Genomic DNA, 19737 nt, shown 5'->3' with positions numbered 1-19737 from the left:
CAACAGTGACATGTACATACTTTAGGCGGCCAAATTCTCCAAAATGTGTAACATCTGTTTGCCAAATTTGCAGTGGTGATGTGCCACGTGGGTTAACTCCCAATTGTGGCAATGGGGCTATAGATTGGCATTCAGGGCATGTCAAGATAACATTACCTGCTTGGTCAGTGGTTAGCTGAAATAGCTTTTGCAGTGCCTTCCTGTTTTGGTGAAAAAACTATGTGAGAGCTGTGCTTGTTGAAATAATTGCGGTGTGGTGAGGGCGACTGTGGCTTTATCAGCAGCACGGTTGCCCTCGGCTAGGGGTCCTGGCAGAGAGGTGTGTGACCGAATATGTGTGATATAATAGGGTAATTTACGATAGGAAACATAATGCCATAATTTTTTTAAGTTGTGCAAATAATGCCGGGTTGTTGACTTCCTTTAGGAAAGCGCCTTCTATACGCTGGACAATTCCTGTAACATATAAAGAATCAGTTATGATATTGAGATTTACATCAGAAAAAAGCTGAAAAGCACGCGCAACAGCTGCAAGCTCAACAACTTGGGGTGATCCATCGACACATTTTATATCTTGGTTCCAGAGATTGTCGGTGGATCACCAAAGGACTACTGCCCTGTGTGTTTTCCCAGAACCGTCTGTGAATGCTGTAACTGCATTAGAAAGTGGGGTATGAGAAAGTAAGGTTTGATTAATCGGGGGTAATTCTTCCAAGGAATTTAACAGAGAATGTTTAGGTAAATGGATCAAAATTTGACCAGTGCAGTCTGCAAGTGCAGTCTGCACACTGAGAGATTCTGCTAACATCCAGTCCAAGTCTTTTTTGTTGGTGGGAATATAAATGAATTCTGGATCACTAGCTTTTAGAGTCTGAAGTCGGTGACGACCTTTCTGGATCAAGCTGGCAAACATTTCTAATCGTGAAGTTACAGTCTTTGTAAATGCATGAGGCAAAAAGAGCCACTCTAATATCACAAGTGGGTCTTTGATGTGCGGAAAGCAGACTCCACAACCTGTGGGGTTGTAAAGTAGGTATGTTTATTCAGCGCCGGGCAGCACGGGGGGTCGCCCCACCAAAATTGTGCGCACCCACCGCGGCAGTTAGCTTAGGATTTATACAATCAGATCTTACATATTCAAGGGGCGCCTATACATATCCATAACCTTTCCCCAAAAAGGCGGTCTTTATTACAATGAGTTATGAGAAATCATTTCCATGGTCTCCGCCTTTAACTCCTCCCTGTTGCACATGCGCAGTGTCTCCTGGTGGTCGTGGGCCAGGGTCTCGGGGATGAAGGCCATGTCTTCCTCGCTGTGTACCTCTCGCTTTTAATGTTAATGTGTTGCTCCAGGCCACGGGGTTGGGAAACCAGATGATCGCTCTGTCAGGACAAATGGATACCAATTGTTCCCTTATCTCCCATCGAGGCCACTCACGCCATAAATGACATGACCACTTTATGGTTTCAACACATCCTTTCTTTGCCTAAACACCTTGGCAATGGCTTTAGGCTATAGATACACAGTTTAAGCCAAGCAATGGCCCTGCTATTAACCCTTGAGTGTTATTTCCCCTTATCTTTTTTTGTTGAATCCCATTGGCTTAGAAGGGCATATGGGTGAAACGTATTTTGAATGATGACTAAGTACACTGGAAGCGTTAAACAAAGACGGTGACTGACGGGTCTGTAAAGCCTCCATTACTTGCTGTAGACATCGCAGTCCAGTAGGTGTCAGCTGCCTTTTAGAGTTCAGGTCAGGGTCACCCTTTAATAATTGAAACAGGGGGTGTAGATCTTGTGTGGTGATACCTAGAAAAGGTCTGAGCCAGTTGATGGTTCCTAACAATTTTTGCAGGTCATTCAGAGTCTTTATTTGTAACACCAGCTTCAGTGCTTGTGGCTGGATGGTGTGAGTTCTAATTTTCCATCCTAGGTATTTCCAGGGTGGTTCACGTTGGACCTTTTCCTCGGCTATCTGCAAGCCTGCTCCTTGGACAGCAAGGCAGACTTGGCAGATGACTGTCTGCAAGTCTTTGTCTTTTTCAGCAGCTAAAAGTATGTCATCCATGTAATGATAAAATATAACATGAGGGTTTGCATTTCGGACAGGTTGCAAAGCATTTGCTACAGTTAGCTGGCAAATAGTCAGGCTATTTAGCATACCTTGCGGCAACACAGTCCAATGATATCGTCGTGTGGGCTGTTGCTGATTGATAGATGGTACAGAGAACGCAAACCGGGGTGCATCCCTTGGGTGTAGAGGAATAGCAAAAAAACAGTCCTTGAGATCAATTATAGCTATTGGCCAATTTTGAGGCAGCATAGAAGGTGAAGGAAGACCAGGCTGCAGCGCACCCATAGGCTCAATGACTGCATTTATAGCTCGAAGGTCTTGTAACAATCACCACTTGACGTTTTTCTTTGGTATTACAAATACAGGAGTGTTCCACGGGCTGGTGGTGGGTACAATGGGGCCAGCAGCCAGTTGTTCTTGTACTAAGTCATGCAAATGCAGCAGTTTGTCCTTTTTCAGGGGCCATTGATCTACCCAAACAGGTTTTTCTGATTTCCATGTCAATGAAAGGGCCTGCTGCTTGTCAATAGCCCCTATTAAAAATTTGTTTTCAGGAGGATTCCCCACTGGCTTAACAAGTCTCGGCCCCATAAAGTACAGGGCACGGGGACAATCTTTTTTAAGATGCCCAGGCTTTCCCCAATTATAGCAGTCTGCCTTTTGAGCAGCCCCCACAGTGAGCTGTGTTGATAATGCATCAGCTAAGAGACTCATTTTATGAGATTCTGTGCCGATATCTTGGCACGCTTTTATCATATCAGTGATAGAAGGATTAGCATTCTTAATTGTTCGCAATACTTTATGACAATCAGCATCAGCATTTTCGAATGCTAATTGTTTCATAAGAATATCACGAGCTGCTCGGTTATCTACTTGTCTCTCTACTGCATTTTGGAGCCGAACAAGGAATTTTATATAGGGTTCTCCAGGCGCTTGTGTGATAGCAGAAAAGGAAGCTTCTGGAGCGGCTGTGTCAGGTACCCGTCTTATCGCGCGCAGTACAATTTCTGTTACTTGCTCAAAACACCATCTGTCCATTTGGGCTTGCACATCGGGAGTAGCCCGAGGCCCCTCACTGACGAGCTCATTCACACCAATATGATTTAAATTGCCAGTTAAGTTATCCAATGCTTTAGCAGTCGCGAGATCACGGTACTCGGTCATGAATACAGCATATTGCACAGCCGACAAAATCATATGCAACAACAATTTCTGTGGAGGAATGGCTGAGTGAAAAAGGGCACGACTTGATTACAATGAGCAACCCAGTCTTTGATAGGGATGAAAGCCCGGAGGAGGCTGTGAACTCTCCTTGAGAAACAGAAGTATGAAGAAGTAGCTACATGATAAGTAAGTGATAAGCGGTACTGCCTCCGGGAGATAGAGAAACATCTGCTGCGCGTGGACAAGAGGTCTGCACTAATTGTGTGAGCGCTCTAGGCGCGTGAACAGAGACTGTAAGCCAATCGTATAATTGTTGCTAGCGCGTGCTCTGCTTGTCTGTCTTTATATACTCTGTGTGAACTTGAATAAAGGGAGAACGACTATACTCATATTGAGACTCATCGTTACTCCTGGTCCGTCTCCCACTCCGACATCTGGTAGCAGAGGATGCACAGAGATCCATAGCTCAGCGGGACTGAGTTCTCCGAGTCTGCGGTACGCAGCTAGAGGAGGGGAGTGGGAAACCACGGCTGGGAGAAGTGCTGCTCGGGCGCAAAGGCGGGAGCAGACAACGGTGCGAGGTGGCCTCTCGCCTCCCAGGCGCAGTGATGCAAGCAGAAGCTGCGGCCACGCTACTCGCTGGAATCCTCTCTAAGAGAGGGAGTGAAGTACCAGCGAAACTGTTGATAAGTTCCATGCTACTCGCTGGAATCCTCTCTAAGAGAGGGAATGAAGTACCGGCGAAACTGTTGATAAAGTTAATTAAATTAGGACAGCGATGGGGTCATTTTTCTGACACACCTATGCTGTTTTCTGTTTCGGAATGGCGAGATTTTGGAGGGACGATGTGGCAAAAAACAATCGAGGGGGATGAAAAAGAGGAGAAAGAGATAAAAGCCGTCCGTGGGTTGTGGCATACTGTGCTAGAGACTTTAGAAGTGATGAAAGCGGAGCGGGAAGTAGCCTGTGCAGCTGCTCAAACGTTAGGTCCAGGAGCGGCCGCCTTAAAACCTGAAAGTAAGCCTGGACCTATTGCGCGGTTCTTTGGGCTGCCCGCGGTAAAGGGAATGACCGGGACTGTGTGTAAAACTGTTGCTGAAATTCGAGCTAATGAGGACTCTGACCCTCCTGAGAAAAGTAAAGACTTGCCGCTGAACCCCTTGCAAAACTCGGGAAAAGCGGAAGCGACCGATGCGAAACCAAAACAGAAAAGTAATGCAAATGCGGAAGCGCCTCCTCAGAAAACTCCAGCAGGGGAGGGGCCTGAAACGTCTACTGATCTCATCGATTTGGGAGGAGCAGCGTGTCGGCCTCCGCCCACAGCACCGCCTCCAGCAACTCCGCCTCTCTTGTATCCACCGCTACCCCCCTCCAGTGACTCGTCTGGTCCGCCAACTCCACCTCCCGACAAGAGTCGTAAACTGTCCACAGACAAAGTGCTACAGACAGTTTTAAGGCGGCTCGACGACTTAGATTTACGTGTGGCGAGGAAGGATGATAACATGCCTCCATGACTAGTGAATCCCTCAACACCTCCGAGAACTGCACGCTGGAATGGCATTATTAGAGACGCTATATTAGAAGGACAGTGGGGAGCAGCCGCTAGTCTGGGTGGAACTCCACCTCTCGCGTGTCCCGTCGTACATGTAAACAATACTGGCAAATGGGAACCACATGATTGGAAAATTTTACAAGCTCGCACCACCATCTCAACTTATGGATTAAAATCTGAGGCTACCCGACAAATTGTCAGCTGGATTTTTTCTGCTGATCTGATGTGTCCATATGATTGTCGTAACCTAATGAAACTGTTGCTTACTCCAACACAATATTTGTTGTGGGAATCCTCCTGGCAACAACGAGCTATGAATGAAGCATCTCAAAGACAAGGGGAGGGAGACCCCCTCCGTGGAGTCACGGCAGAGATGTTCGCAGGGCACGGAAAATTTAGTGACTTGCAAGTACAATTGACGTTTCCAGCAAACCTATTACAGCAATCAGCACAACTTGCCCTAGAGGCGTTTCTCGGCCTCCCAGGATCTACTATTCCGTCATTTGGTACCATGATGCAAGGAACTACAGAAAAATATAGTAACTTTGTTGACCGACTGTGGGAAGCAATCATGAATCACCCTGATTTAGATGACAGCGGTAAACAACAGATGTTCAAAGTATTGGCTTTTGATAATGCCAATAAGACCACCAAGCAAATTCTAGCCAGTCTACCAAAAGGAGCAGGCGTTGAAGAAATGTTATTGAGAGTAGAAAGGACTGAAGCTCAAAAACAAAGCACCACGGTCTATCATAGACTCCAAAATTCGACCACAAAAAACCGAGCTTGCAACTCAATTCCACACACTGACGTCCAAACCCTGCTTGGAGACATTCAATGGGTGCGGAACTGTGTTGGCATTTCCAATACCGACATTGCACCCTTAACAGAATTATTGAGAAGCAATCATCCAGCCAACGGCGTTACTCTGACGGCAACGCAGCAAGCAGCACTACAACAAATTGCACAAAAATTCACCATATGCAGTCATTTGTCAATGGCAAAACAAAAAGGGGGAACTTGCTACTCCCTTCTCCTTCTTTGGTGATGCCACTGACAAATGCGAAGGGAAGGTAACAAAAGAGAATGTGTTCAATGTCTTAGAATGGGTGTTCTTAAGTGTACAACCAAAAACGAGCATTCAAACGCGAACTGAAGCAGTAGGTGAATTGATACGAAAAGGGAGATCAGGAATCATAGAAATCAGTGGTAAAGAACCAGAGGATATTAGCATACCTGTTAACGCTGTAGATTTAGAATGGTGGCTGCGCAATGACGCTGCCATGCAAAAGGCCTTGTTAGGCTACAGTGGGAGAGTGCATTCACAACAGCCACAAGGGAAATTGTGGCAAGTTCTAAAAAGAAATCAGTGGCTAGAAAGACCCAAGGTACAGAAAGACCCATTGTCAGATGGTATCACTGTGTATACAGATGCAGGCAAATGCTTGGGGCGTGCAGCCTGTGTTTGGCAGGAAAAAGGTCAATGGTGTCAGCATATCATAGAGGGACAACCTCGAGATTCCCTTCAAACATTGGAACTAACCGCAGTAGTTTGGGCCTTGAACAATTGGCTAAGCACTCCCTTGAATGTAGTAACAGACTCATTATATGTGGCTGGAATAGTGCCACGCCTGGAAGGCGCTCTACTTAGAGAGACAGCTAATCCTAGGCTGGGGAGTTTATTTATTCGGTTGCGATCTGTACTTGACCAAAGAACAGCTGCCTGTTGTGTTATCCATATTCGTAGTCATCAGCTAGACCTTGGATTAGGCCAGGGCAATCAACTTGCTGACAGCCTGGTTAGTCCAGTGTGTCATGTGCCCCCTATGGATAAATTTCAACAAGCTAGGCAGAGTCATGAGAATTTTCACCAAAATGCAAAAGGGCTAAAAAGACAATTTAATTTAACAGAAAATGAGGCTCGAGGCATTATCCAAGCCTGCCCGAAATGTGGGAGCCATGGCCCAGGAATAGGGTTAGGAGCGAACCCAAAAGGACTAAAGGCGTTAGAGTTATGGCAGATGGATGTCACACATATCCCAGAGTTTGGTCGCTTGAAGTATGTACATGTGACCATTGATACATTTTCAAAAATGATCTGGGCAACCGCATTGCCCGGAGAAAAGGCACATCATGTATGTAAACGCTTGCTTGCTTTGCTGTATTAGGAGTGCCTGAATGCATTAAAACTGATAATGGGCCTGCTTATGTTAGTCAAAAGGTTAGAAAGTTCTTGCTAAGATGGGGGGTCGATCACACGACAGGGATCCCACATTCGCCTACGGGACAAGGATTAGTGGAACGCACTCATCAAGTATTGAAGGACTATCTAGGTAAACAAAAGGGAGTAGAGACAGATGCTCAGCAAAGGCTACATCGTGCGCTCTTTACGTTGAACTTTCTCTGTCTCATGGGTGATCGAGAGGAACCGCCAGTGATGATTCCCCATCAAAACCTTAAGTTCAATAGTACAACAATACTCCCGCAACTCAAAGTGATGTATAGAGATCCAGTCTCTGGAATTTGGATGGGGCCTGTTCCTGTTATATTTAATGGTCGAGGTTATATGTGTGTCTCCACAGATTGCGGTCCAGTGTGGGTGCCCAGTCGAGCTGTAAAACCTGCTCTGACTCGACATGATCCGCCTGACAACCAAGATGTTCAAGATCCTGACCCTGGGGATATTGATCCCGGCGGTAATGACCCTCCACAAGATTGAACCTAGGGAAAACATGTGGGTCACCTGGGCGAATAAGACAGGACAACAAGCCTTTTGTCTATCGCTTGCCTCTGCTACAGAGCCTTTTCGGACATGTTTGATAGGAGTGCCTGGTTTTAAGGTAGAAGACTTTAGCAAGTATAGTAAGCAGAACTGCACTAATTCCCAGAGCGTTAGTAATTGTAGTGCCACGCTCCTTAATAGCCTGAATGTTACGCTGCCTTGGGACCCTCAAGAATTAGAACTGTTAGGATCAATGAGAATTGGAAATGTCTCCCAGAACTGGACTCAAACCTGCATATTTTTTGGAGGACCTGCCTTTACTGGCATAAATTATTATCGATCATTTAATTGGACAGGGTGGACAAACGTCACTTCGAAAGCAAACTACTATGACTATAGATATAAAGGCGCATTTTGTGGCACAAATGACACATCAAAACAAGGACTGGGAGCCCTTGGGGTTGGAACGAAAGGGGAACAGCAAATTTGGAACAATGGCACCCCAAAAGCCTTGCCGCCAGACGTGTTTTTGATATGTGGTGACAGGGCATGGCAGGGAATACTGAAAAATGCGATAGGTGGTCCATGTTATCTTGGCAAATTAACGTTGTTGGCCCCAAATCAAAACTGGTGGAAAAATGTGACCAAGGGAGAAAACACCGCACATACGAAACGGGCGGTCACGGGTCTCCCACCAAATTGCAATGATGAAGTTACCTTGCTCAATCCCACTGAGAGAGTGTTTTTATCCCTGTTTGTACCTGGGGCAGCAGCAGGCAGAGCTTTGAAGGAGATAGGACGGTTAGCTTGTTGGGCTGAAAAACAAGCTAAAGTCACCACTGAGGTAATAGAAACTCTGTTAGGAGATCAAAATAGCTTATGCCACGCAATTTTGCAGAATAGAGCCACAATTGACCTTTTGCTATTAGCTCAAGGTCATGGTTGCGAGGATTTTGAAGGTATGTGCTGTATGAATTTGTCCGATCACAGCGAATCAATTCATAAACAGTTGCAGTGGTTAAAAGAGCATGCAAACAAAATTCGTCAAAACCATGGGTTTTTAGATGGGTGGCTGACTAACTTGTTTGGGAATATGCCACAATGGTTAGTAGGCTTCCTTGTTGAAGGCTTGCGCATTATAATAACTCTTGTGATTATTGGTCTATGCTTATGTTTAGTGCTTAGTTGTATTAAGAGAGCTATGTTAAAAGTAGTAAAGCAAGCCTGGATTGCTCAAAAACAAGAAGGGGGAATTGTGGAGGAATGGCTGAGTGAAAAAGGGCACGACTTGATTACAATGAGCAACCCAGTCTTTGATAGGGATGAGAGCCTGGAGGAGGCTGTGAACTGTCCTTGAGAAACAGAAGTATGAAGAAGTAGCTACATGATAAGTAAGTGATAAGCGGTACTGCCTCCGGGAGATAGAGAAACATCTGCTGCGCGTGGACAAGAGGTCTGCACTAATTGTGTGAGCGCTCTAGGCGCGTGAACAGAGACTGTAAGCCAATCGTATAATTCTTGCTAGCGCGTGCTCTGCTTGTCTGTCTTTATATACTCTGTGTGAACTTGAATAAAGTGAGAACGACCATACTCATATTGAGACTCATCGTTACTCCGGGTCCGTCTCCCACTCCGACAGGGAGAACCAGGAACGGTCTCTATGTCCAAGTCCCATGGTCCATGCTGGTCGTCCCACTATAAGATTACTGATTTGTGCGATTTTCCAGACCCGTCCATAAATACAGTAAGGGCTTGTAATGGCTCATTGCTCCTTTTCGGCCTGGGTATCAAGCGAAAGTCAACATTAAGCAGCTTATGCGAAGGTGGGTGGGATGTGAGTTGACTCGTATAGTCTGCCAATGCCATAATAAAGGCGTCTGACTGCTGATAAAGCCATTGTAAATACATGTTCGTCACAGGTAAGCAAATACAAGCAAAGTCTACTCCTGATAATGTTAACAAGCGTTGCCTGGCTTTAATTATCAAAGAAGCAAACATCTCATGCTGCGTTGAAATGGTTTTTGTAGATTGATTCGGCAGGAAAACCCATTCGATAATCAGCAGTGGGTCTGATTTCTGAGGGTCCCATTGAAATATTAGTGCATGAGGCTGTCGAGCGGGGTTTAAAATAATTAGATAAAAAGGTAATTCGGGAGCCCACCGGTGTACTTGTCTGAGAGTGATTGCTGTAGCAACCTTTTGCAAAGAGTCAATGGCCTGAGGGCCAAGACTGCGGGGGGGAATGCAAGTCAGTATCTCCTTTAAGCAGTTCGAATAAAGGACCTAAGTCCGCATTAGAAATTCCCAACAGCGGTCGGACCCAATTGATTGTTCCCAACAATTTCTGTACATCATGCAAGTTTTTTATGTCTACCTGTAGCTGTAAAGGTTGAGGAACTATAGTCTGGGCCCTGATGCGCCAACCTAAGTATTTCCATGGGGGTATCTTTTGAACCTTCTCTGGCGCAATACAGAGGCCTGCTGAGTTGACAGCAGTTGTGACAAGGGCTACAGCTTCCTCCATGACCTCGTGATGTTGTGCGGCCACTAGGATGTCATCCATGTAATGGTACAATAAGACACCGGACATTGCGGTCCTAACAGGACTAAGTACTTTAGCTACATACCACTGACAGATTGTAGGGCTGTTCTTCATTCCTTGTGGCAGCACAACCCACTGGTATCTTTGCAACGGGGCTTGCATGTTGACATTTGGAACTGAAAAAGCAAACTTAGGAGCATCATTTGAGTGCAATGGGATATTAAAAAAGCAGTCCTTGAGGTCAATAACAGTCAAATGCCAATGTCGAGGAATCATAGTGGGGGACGGGACTCCTGGTTGGAGGGCTCCCATGTCTTCCATAGCGTCATTAATTTTCCTGAGGTCGTGGAGCAAGCGCCACTTGCCAGTTTGTTTCTTAATAACAAAAACAGGTGAATTCCAGGGACTAGTGGAAGGCACAATATGCCCCTTTGTTAACTGCTCCATAACTAACTCTTGGAGGGCGCAAAGCTTTTGCAGTGGTAGGGGCCATTGATCTACCCAAATAGGGGTATCGGTTTTCCATGTCAACTTTAGGGTGTCGCGCATTTCAATGGCCCCATCTAAAAATGGGTCCGAATGGACATTCCCCACTGTGATAGCACATCACGCCCCCACAGAATCATAGGAACGGGTAACACAAAAGGTTTAACAGAGGCTATATGCCCCTCCAGACCTTGGATTTGGATTAATTCCAAACTTTGGTGGCTGCTACCAGTTCCCCCAATTCCAGCCAATGCTTGGGAAACGTTAGCCAGAGGCCATTGTGGGGGCCACTTAGCCTGAGAGATTGCTGTAACATCAGCTCCAGTATCAATAATTCCATTTAGCACTACTTGCTGTCTTCCGCGGATAAGGGTACATTGACATACGGGTCGCTTTTGAGAAATAGATTGCACCCATAGAATTTGTGGGTTCCCCGTAGATCCAAACCCTCCCCTCCTTTGGTGAGGTTGACTAGGAACGGGGGAGTTCGTCCCCGCTGGAATCAATATTAATTGTGCTATACGGCTACCTTTAGGTATTGTGCAGGGAGGAAATGGGGTCCATGCCATAATCTTAATTTCATCGATACTGTTGGAGTCAATGACCCCTGGTAATACAAAAAGGCCTGACAATGTTGTAGATGATCTTCCTAATAATAGCGCTTGTGTTCCAGGGGGTAAGGGCCCCGAGATATTTGTTGACAATAGGTGAACTGAGGGATTGAGTAACGTTACTATGTGTGAGGTTGCCAGGTCCAATCTGGCGCTACCGGCTGTTGCTGGACAAAGACTTGAGGCACTGCTGCTTCCCTCCGGGGGGTTTGGAACATCGGCTGCGGTACTTGTGTCTGCACGCGTTGCTGCCCCGCGCTCCGTGATCGGTTTCCCTGTATCAGTTGACCCTGGAAATCATACTTAGACCGGCATTGATTAGCATAATGATGTCCTTTTCGGCATCTAGGGCAAATCCCAGGGGCTTGAGACTTAGCCCCTCCTTTTGTGACCAGGCAGTTCTTTTTCAAATGGCCTGGCTTACCACAATCATAACAATTCCCCATGCCTGATGGACCTTTCATGGCTGCAAAGGCGGCAGCCATAGCCTCGAATTTATGATCTACAGTGCCGATTCTATTACAAGCTTCCACCATTTCAATCAATGTGGGATTCGGATTAGGAAGAGATTTCAATAGCTTTTTACAATCAGCATTAGTATTTTCAACAGCCAGCTTCAACAACAGTATTTCCCGAGCTTCCGTGTTGTCTATTTGACGTTCCAAAGCCTGTTTCAGTCTATCAATAAACTGCATGTAAGGCTCCCAGGGTCCCTGAGTGATAGTGGTAAAGGCTTTCTGCGGTTTCTGTGAGTCGGGGACCTCAAGAAAAGCCTTTTTCGCTTCTTCGCGGACCGCCGCGAGAGCCTCTCGGGGGCAATCTCGAGCTTGAGCTGCCGGATCTGAGTGCTGACCTGTACAGGTAAGGTGCTCCATGGTCAGCGCAGCCAATGCAGCGTTATTATGACCCGCATATGTAAGGAGAAGTGCCTGAAGTCCCCTTCTCCAGTGTGATTCCCATAGTGAGTATTGAGTCGGAGTCAATAACAACTGCGCTAGAGACTTTAGATCATGAGGAGTCATAACATATGTGTCGAACACGGAAGACAACAGACTCGCAAAATAGGGGGAAGAAAGCCCATGCTCGGTGATGGTACAGCACAGTTCCTTAATAACTGGAAAAGATAGGGCTTCCCATTGCACCCCCCGGCCCTGATAAATCACCGGAGCCACTATTGTTCTAGCAACCTCCAGCTCCCCCTCTTTCAGGGCTTGTCGTCTTATGTTAGCCCACACATCGTGTGGGTCGGGGGGGTATAAGTCCAGTTCCTTGTCCGGATCGACCGGACCTGAATCGAAAGGGTCTTCTTCCGGGGGGTAACCGGCAGCGTGTGCGCCTAAAGGTCTGGGACGCGGTGGCTCAGAAGGTGGTGCCTCTCCCCCTTCTTTGGCTTCTATTCCCCCTTCCTTGGCTTTTAGAGTCTCAAAAATGCCTCTCCACCACGGGAGCATCCGCTGAGCCTCGGCATCTCCCGTTGTTGCCGCGTCCCATAATTTCACCCCCACGTCATCCCAGAGTTCCCATGTAAAAATACTCGATGCAGTTACAGTGGGTATTTTCACCTGCACCCATTTAATCATTGCCTTGAGGTCATGCCCGGAAATATTTTTCCCATGCTTTTTAAGGAGACCTTTCATAAGTTAATATACGTCTCTTTCTGGGGAAGATGCTTGATTCCCCATGTTTCCCACAGCTCACCTCTCTACTCCGGAGGGATTTCAGGCCAGCCGGCTCCCGCTTCCTTTCAGCAGCACATTCAACATTCTGTGGGACTCACAGCAGGCCGCTGTTTTCGAGCCAGTGTGTAAGTTAAGAGGAGAAATCCCCCTTGCACCCAGTGCCGCAATAAACATACCTGCTTTATAATTCTATTCGAGTTGTAGGGTTTGTTTCTGCGCGTCAGAAGGATGGAAGGAAGGAAAGAAGGAAGGAAAGAAAGAAGGGAAGAAGGAAGGAAGGAAGGAAGGGAGGGAGGGAGGGAGGGAAGAAGGGAAAGAGGAAGGAAGGAAGGAAGGAAGGAAGGAGAGAAGGAGGGAAGGGGGAAGGAGGGAAAGAAATAGGGAAGGAAGGAAGGAAGGAAGGAAAGAAAGAAGGAAGGAAGGAAGGAGAGAAGGAGGGAAGGAAGGAAGGGGGAAGGAGGGAAAGAAATAGGGAAGGAAGGAAGGAAGGAAGGAAGGAAGGAAGGAAGGAAGGAAGGAAGGAAAGAGAGAAAGCGGGAAGGAGAGAGGGAAGGAGAGATGGAGGGAAGGAAGGAAGGAAGGAAGGAAGGAAAGAGGGAGGGAAAGAGAGAAGGAGGGCAGGAGGGAAGGAGGGAAGAAAGTAAGGAAGGAAGGAAAAAAGGAAGGAATGAAGGAAGGAAGGAAGGAGGAAATAAAGGAAGGCAGGAGGGCAGGAAGGAAGGAAGGAAGGAAGGAAGGAAGGAAGGAAAAAAGGAAGGAAAGAGGGAGGGAAAGAGAGAAGGAGGGAAGGAGGGAAGAAAGTAATGAAGGAAAAACGGAAGGAATGAAGGAAGGAAAGAAGGAGGAAATAAAGGAAGGAAGGAAGGAAGGAAGGAGGGAGGGAAAGAAGGAAGGGAGGAGGAAGGAGAGAAATAGGGAAGGAAGGAAGGGGGAAGGAGGGACAGAAATAGGGAAGGAAGGAAGGAAGGAAGGAAGGAAGGAAGGAAGGAAGGAACGGAAGGAAGGAAGGAAGGAAGGAAGGAAGGAAGGAAGGAGGAAATAAAGGAAGGAAGGAAGGAAGGAAGGAAGGAAGGAAGGAAGGAAGGAAGGAAGGAAAGAGAGAAAGTGGGAAGGAGAGAGGGAAGGAGAGATGGAGTGAAGGAAGGAAGGAAGGAAGGAAGGAAGGAGCCCAGGAGGGAAAGAGGGAGGGAAAGAAGGAAGGAAGGAAGGAAGGAAGGAAGGAAGGAAGGCAGGCAGGAAGGCGTGCAGGAGGGAAGGATGGGGGAAAGGAAGGAGGAAGGAAGGAAGGAAGGAAGGAGGGAAAGAAGAAATAAGGGAAGAAGGGAAGGTAGGAAGGAAGGAAGGGGGGAAGGAGGGAGGGAAAGAAGGAAGGGAGGAGGAAGGAGAGAAGGAGGGAAGGAAGGAAGGGGGAAGGAAGGAATGAAGGAAGGAAGGAAGGAAGGAAGGAAGGAGGAAATAAAGGAAGGCAGGAGGGAGGGAGGGAGGGAAGGAAGGAAGGTAGGAAGGAAGGAAGGAAGGAAGGAAGGAAGGAAGAAGGGAGGGAAGGAAGGAAGGAGGGAAGGAGTTTGGGAAGGAAAGAAGGCAGGAAAGAGGGATGGAGGGAAGGAAGGAAGGAAGGAAGGAAGGAAGGAAGGAAGGAAGGAAGGAAGGAAGGAAGGAAGGAGGGAAAGAGCATCCCTCCCTTATGAGGAAAGGCTGAGAGAGCTGGGGCTCTTTAGCCTGGATAAGAGAAGGCTGAGGGGAGACCTTATTAATGCTTACAAGCATCTAAAGGGTGGGTTGAAGGAGGAGGGAGCCAGACTCTTTTCAGTGGTTCCCAGTGACAGGACGAGGGGCAACGGGCACAAGCTGGAACATAGGAAGTTCCATTCAAATATGAGGAAGAACTTCTTTACGGTGACGGTGACAGAGCACTGGAACAGGCTGCCCAGGGAGGTCGTGGAGTCCCCTTCTCTGGAGATTTTCAAGACCCACCTGGATGCAGTCCTGAGTAATGTGCTCTGGGCAATCCTGCTTTAGCAGGGGAGTTGGACTAGATGATCTCTAGAGGTCCCTTCCAACTCCGACAATTCCGTGACTTCCATGACTTATTTAACTCTCCAAACAAATAGTAGCTTGCATTATAATTTGGGGCTTCATGAAAGTCAGTGTCATCATCTTAAACTAAAGGCAGTTCAGGCCTTCAACTGTAAATATAATTTCTTTAATATAATTTTTGTACTTTCTTTAGGTTGATTTTGGATGGTGCTCCTCTCATAGCTATTCATAAAGCCAGGTATTTAAAGAAAAAAGATGGCTTGGCTCTGGGACCCGGACCTTTTGTAGCCAGGCTGGAATATGCGACCAAGGCCAAAGCGACAGTGGTGGGGAAGCCCTAGAAAACCTTCTTCCTAGAAGCTTTGCAGGGGACTGAATGTGCCCCAGAGGCCGTCATGATTGGCGATGTACATGGGGACCAAATACCTTGTCACCTGCCTGCTCACGTGGTGCTCATCTCCACTGTGTGCCATTGTCTCCCAAATGCCATGAAATGGTCTTTCTAAAAGCACCGGGATTAAACGAAGGGTGAGAATTGAACCGTCAAAACTTGCAGGATTTAATGTGTAGTCCGTGGGGTGGATTCTCTTAATTCAGTCATTAAAAGCACATTAAAAGTAAATCATTCCTGTGACAGTTTCTCTAATAGGTAGCTAAAAGATTTGACCCTGTGTAGCTGCTTTTGAGTGGGTGGTTAGTGATGTGCGAAGCAGAGAATGTTCTGAAAAACTTCAGAAATAGCACCTGTGACCACTAATCAGCAATCTCCTCTTCTTTCCCAGGACTGCAGGGATGATGTTGGTGGCGCCCAGAATGCAGGCATGCATGGGATTTTGGTAAGGACTGGTAAGTACTCGGTGGAGCGGTCATTTCGGGAGACAGCTGATCTTGTAATGTGAATTTTTATCTCTAATGACTCTAAAATCCCGAGTACTGGTCAAAGAACAGAGAGAACTGTTACTGTGACATCTTAGATCACCAAAATTGGCCTTAGCAATGTAACCGCTGATCATTCATGAGGTCTGGTGACATTCTGTAGTAATTACACTAGTAATTATAAAAGTAATTTTCCTTCAGACAAAAGTGGAACCCAAAGGGACTGACAGGTATTATTGATGTTATGGATAGTACCATGGACTGGGGAAGGTCTTTCTGAGGTGGCGGTTGCTTGTGCAACACAGTCCATTGTGTTGAAAATGAAGGTGATAACATTATTATTTCAAGAACCTACAGCACAAATATCTGAATATTCAGTGAGCGAATAACACCAGTGAAACCAGTGCATAAGTTACACTAATTTTGACCCAAAGCTGCCCCTGGAGGAATCTTCAGTCATGGACAACAAGTTGCCCAGGAACCAGCAATGTGCCCTTGTGGCCAAGATGGCCAATGATCTCCTGGGGGGCATTGAAAAGACCGTGGCCAGCAGGTCGAAGGAGGTCATCCTCCCCCTCTACTCTGCCCTGGGGAGGCCGCATCTGGAGTTCTCTGTCCAGTTCTGGGCTCCCCAGTTCAAGAAGGACAGGAAAGTACTGGAGAGAGTCCAGCAGAGGCTACAGAGGTGATCAAGGGACTGGAGCACCTCTCTGATGAGGAAAGGCTGAGAGACCTGGGTCTGTTCAGCCTGGAGAAGAGAAGACTGAGAGGGGACCTCATCAATGCTTATCTATATATAAAGGGCGGGTGGCAAGAGGATGGGCACCACTCTTCTCAGTGGTGCCCTGTTGCATGAAGGTGGGGGGGAAATAGTTTGGCACTATTAGTCCAGCCGTGTTCAATTTTAACTATCAAGATTTGGATGCACTAAATAGTGTACCGCACTTTCAGCTTAGTCGCACTCCATGGACTCACATGGCCATAATTTAGAGAGTTTGGCGGCACCCAATGAGAAACTTTTACGACTAACTTGATGAATGGTGCAGTTTATTAAAGCAACAGAAGTACAGGTTCTTTTGGTTTGCTGGTGATAAATTTACTGCCTACAAAAGCATGTGCAAATAACAAGATTACAAATAATATAGCCTGGCTATAACATACACTAAATTAAAAGCAATTCTATAAAGATTTCTAAGTTTCCCTGGGGAAAAAAGTCCAAATTCTTACCCAAAGGCATCCCAATAAGGGAGAAGAGAGGCTCAGCCTGTCGGCTAATCCCAGAAGTTGGAGGAAATTTATGATGGTATCTTTCCTGGCTTGTTTACGATGATATCTTCCCTGATGATATCTTCCCTAACATTCCCCCTTTTTTTAGCCATTTTTATATTATTTTTTAGCTTCAAGGTGGAGCTTGAGTGACTCTAGTCATAAATACCTTTATTATGATTGGTGTAAAATTCTCTCGCCTCGCATTTAAAGGTATAGTTTACAAAAAATTCATGGCGCAGACTCATGAAGGAGTGGTTGCACCTTGGAGGCGGGTAGCCTTTGGGCTGGAGGTGTGTTTTGGTATTATAATGACATTATAATGAGCAAAGTTCACACAAAGGATAGCATTTTGTCAAAACCTGTCAGACTCTTGGCCCAGGGTGGTAATTGTGCAGGTTATCAGCTCCATAGTACCATCCAGCTCCTATCTTCTGCAGTGATATCACAGAGGCTGGCCATGGAGTCTTCATTCTGTTCTACCCTCCACGTGGCTTCACAAGCAATTATCCAGGGAACACTGTGGCCTTGCATACCAGCTGCAGCTGTACTCTATCCTGGAAGCTCCTTCGATGTTATACCATTCCTTAATGTGTGAACAACACTAAAGTTTAGATTTTAAGTCACCCCTGGTCATTATTCCACATGCCCGGTGACAGGACAAGGGGCAATGGACACAAACTGGAACACGGGAAATTCCATCTGAACATGCAAAAAAAACTTCTTTACTTTGAGGGTGCCAGAGCAGGGGAAGAGGCTGCCCAGAGAGGGCGTGGAGTCTCCTTCTCTGGAGACATTCAAACCCCGCCTGGATGCTTTCTTGTCCAACCTGCTCTGAGTGACCCTGCTCCAGCAGGGGGTTGGACTAGATGATCTCCAGAGGTCCCTTCCAACCCCTACCATTCCGTGATTCTGTGATTCAGTCAGGCTCATTTTTTGTTCAGGGAAGATTGTGAGATGTTTGTTGCAGAAGAACCTCAGATGGGCATTTCTCCTACTGTGTTTGGTTGTTACTGATGCGAAGAGGCTGTAATTTTCAGGGAAAAAACAATTACCCAAAGGAGCTGGGTAAATGCATCTTTTTGTTAATCTGTTACAGGTAAATATTGACCGGCAGATGAAGACAAGCCAGCTCCTTACTTAACCTGTGAGAATTTCCCAGTGGCATTGGAACATATCCTAGAGCATCTGCTGTGAGAAATGGAATAGTTAGTTTGAAGAAACGTCCATGTCACATAATTTCCTTTACTCTGGCTTCAAAAATTAAGGTCACAGGATCAATGCATGCATCAGAAACCCAACCATGAGCTCCTCCCACCCAGCAGATTTGGGACGCTCATTTCCTGTAGTAGTTTCAGGAGGATGTGATGAGGGACCGTGAATGCTGAGCAGGTGAGACGGGCGGGCTACAAACTGCTGAATAAGCTAAATTGAAAAAAACACCACACTGGAAATACTCAAATAAATAAACCTCAAAGACTAACAGAGCCTTAGTCAGCTTGTAGTGATTTCACTGAGCACGCCTCTGCTCTGCTCTAATTTAAAGGTAGAGATTATGCACGTTTAGAAGTGACTTTTAAATTGAAATATCACCATTGTTTAATAATAACTACTGTTGATATCTTTCCTCTCATTGGGGTTTTTTGTTTTTCAGATTTTACATCAAATTAAAACTGTCAGCATTTTACAGATGTTTTAATTAGATGCTGTTATTAAAAAGAATGGTACAGAAACAAAAACCTGGTGTTAAATGCCTTAGAGACTGTGAATTTTTGAAATTAGACTTCAGCAGAGTCCTATTAATGCTACAGTTGCAAAATTTCACTATTGTTGGCGGGGTTTTTTGTTTCTTTTTAATGTTATGGAAAAAAAATCCTTCACAAGCCATGGGGACAGATTCCAATTTTTCCACAGTTGGTTAGTAGAGCCATAAAATGAAATTTAATTTTGTAGTAGGCAGTGCTTTTCCTATGTGCTAAATCCCCCAATATGAACCAACTTTGTAATGACAGTAAATAGCTTTTCTGGTCCATTTGCGAACTGTAATAATCAAAGTCCTTTACAGTTTGTTTTACAGTGCTCCTGAGTGTTAAATTATTAGATTGTAATTATACATTGCTGGAGTACTAACCTTATTGAAAATAGAGTTTTGTGTAACAAGCCGTGCTTGTTATTGTTAAGAAAAATCATTGTGATGAATGAAAGGGAAGCTCTTCTGACATGAAAGATTGTCTGCAGGTTCAGATTTAATCTCTGTCTGAGACAGAACATGTGGACAGAGTAGACCTTGCAGTAGAAATGCAAGAAACAGTAACACCTCCCAGGAACAAAAAACGTCTTTAGATACCGTTTTTGTGCCCTCATGAATTGTAACCTGCAGTTTTGAATAAATTCACACATCTAATGTTAATGCCAACAGTTCTTAATCGGTGTTGGTTTCGGCTTGGAGGTTTTTGGCCCTTAGACAGAGTCAGGTTCAGGAGGAGAGAGATCTACAAACAAAATCCTGTGCAGGCCTTTCCCATAAAGATCTGTGACAATGTGAGTGACACTGGAACAAAAAAATAGAGACTGTCAGTGCTTCAGAAGTTCCCGGAGCTGGAAATCATGCAAAACTGTGGTACTTAGAAAAGCAGCTTCTCACAAGTCCGTGCAAAGAAAACACTGGGAGAACTGCAAAGACGGTAACTCTCTTGGCCAAGCAAGAGAGGGGCAGCAATGAGAC

At 46.0% G+C, this 19737-nt stretch overlaps 1 pseudogene; it reads left to right on the top strand.

Annotated features, from left to right (window-relative positions):
- LOC141476632 (haloacid dehalogenase-like hydrolase domain-containing protein 2) overlaps positions 1 to 18209 on the top strand; it is a 39654-nt pseudogene extending 21445 nt beyond the window's left edge.
- The last annotated feature ends 1528 nt before the right edge of the window (positions 18210 to 19737 follow it).

This window comes from Numenius arquata, chromosome W, assembly GCF_964106895.1.
Source record: "Numenius arquata chromosome W, bNumArq3.hap1.1, whole genome shotgun sequence".
NCBI lineage: Eukaryota > Metazoa > Chordata > Aves > Charadriiformes > Scolopacidae > Numenius > Numenius arquata.
Note: the sequence above shows the minus strand (reverse complement) of the source record. Positions and strands in the feature narration are given on the sequence as shown.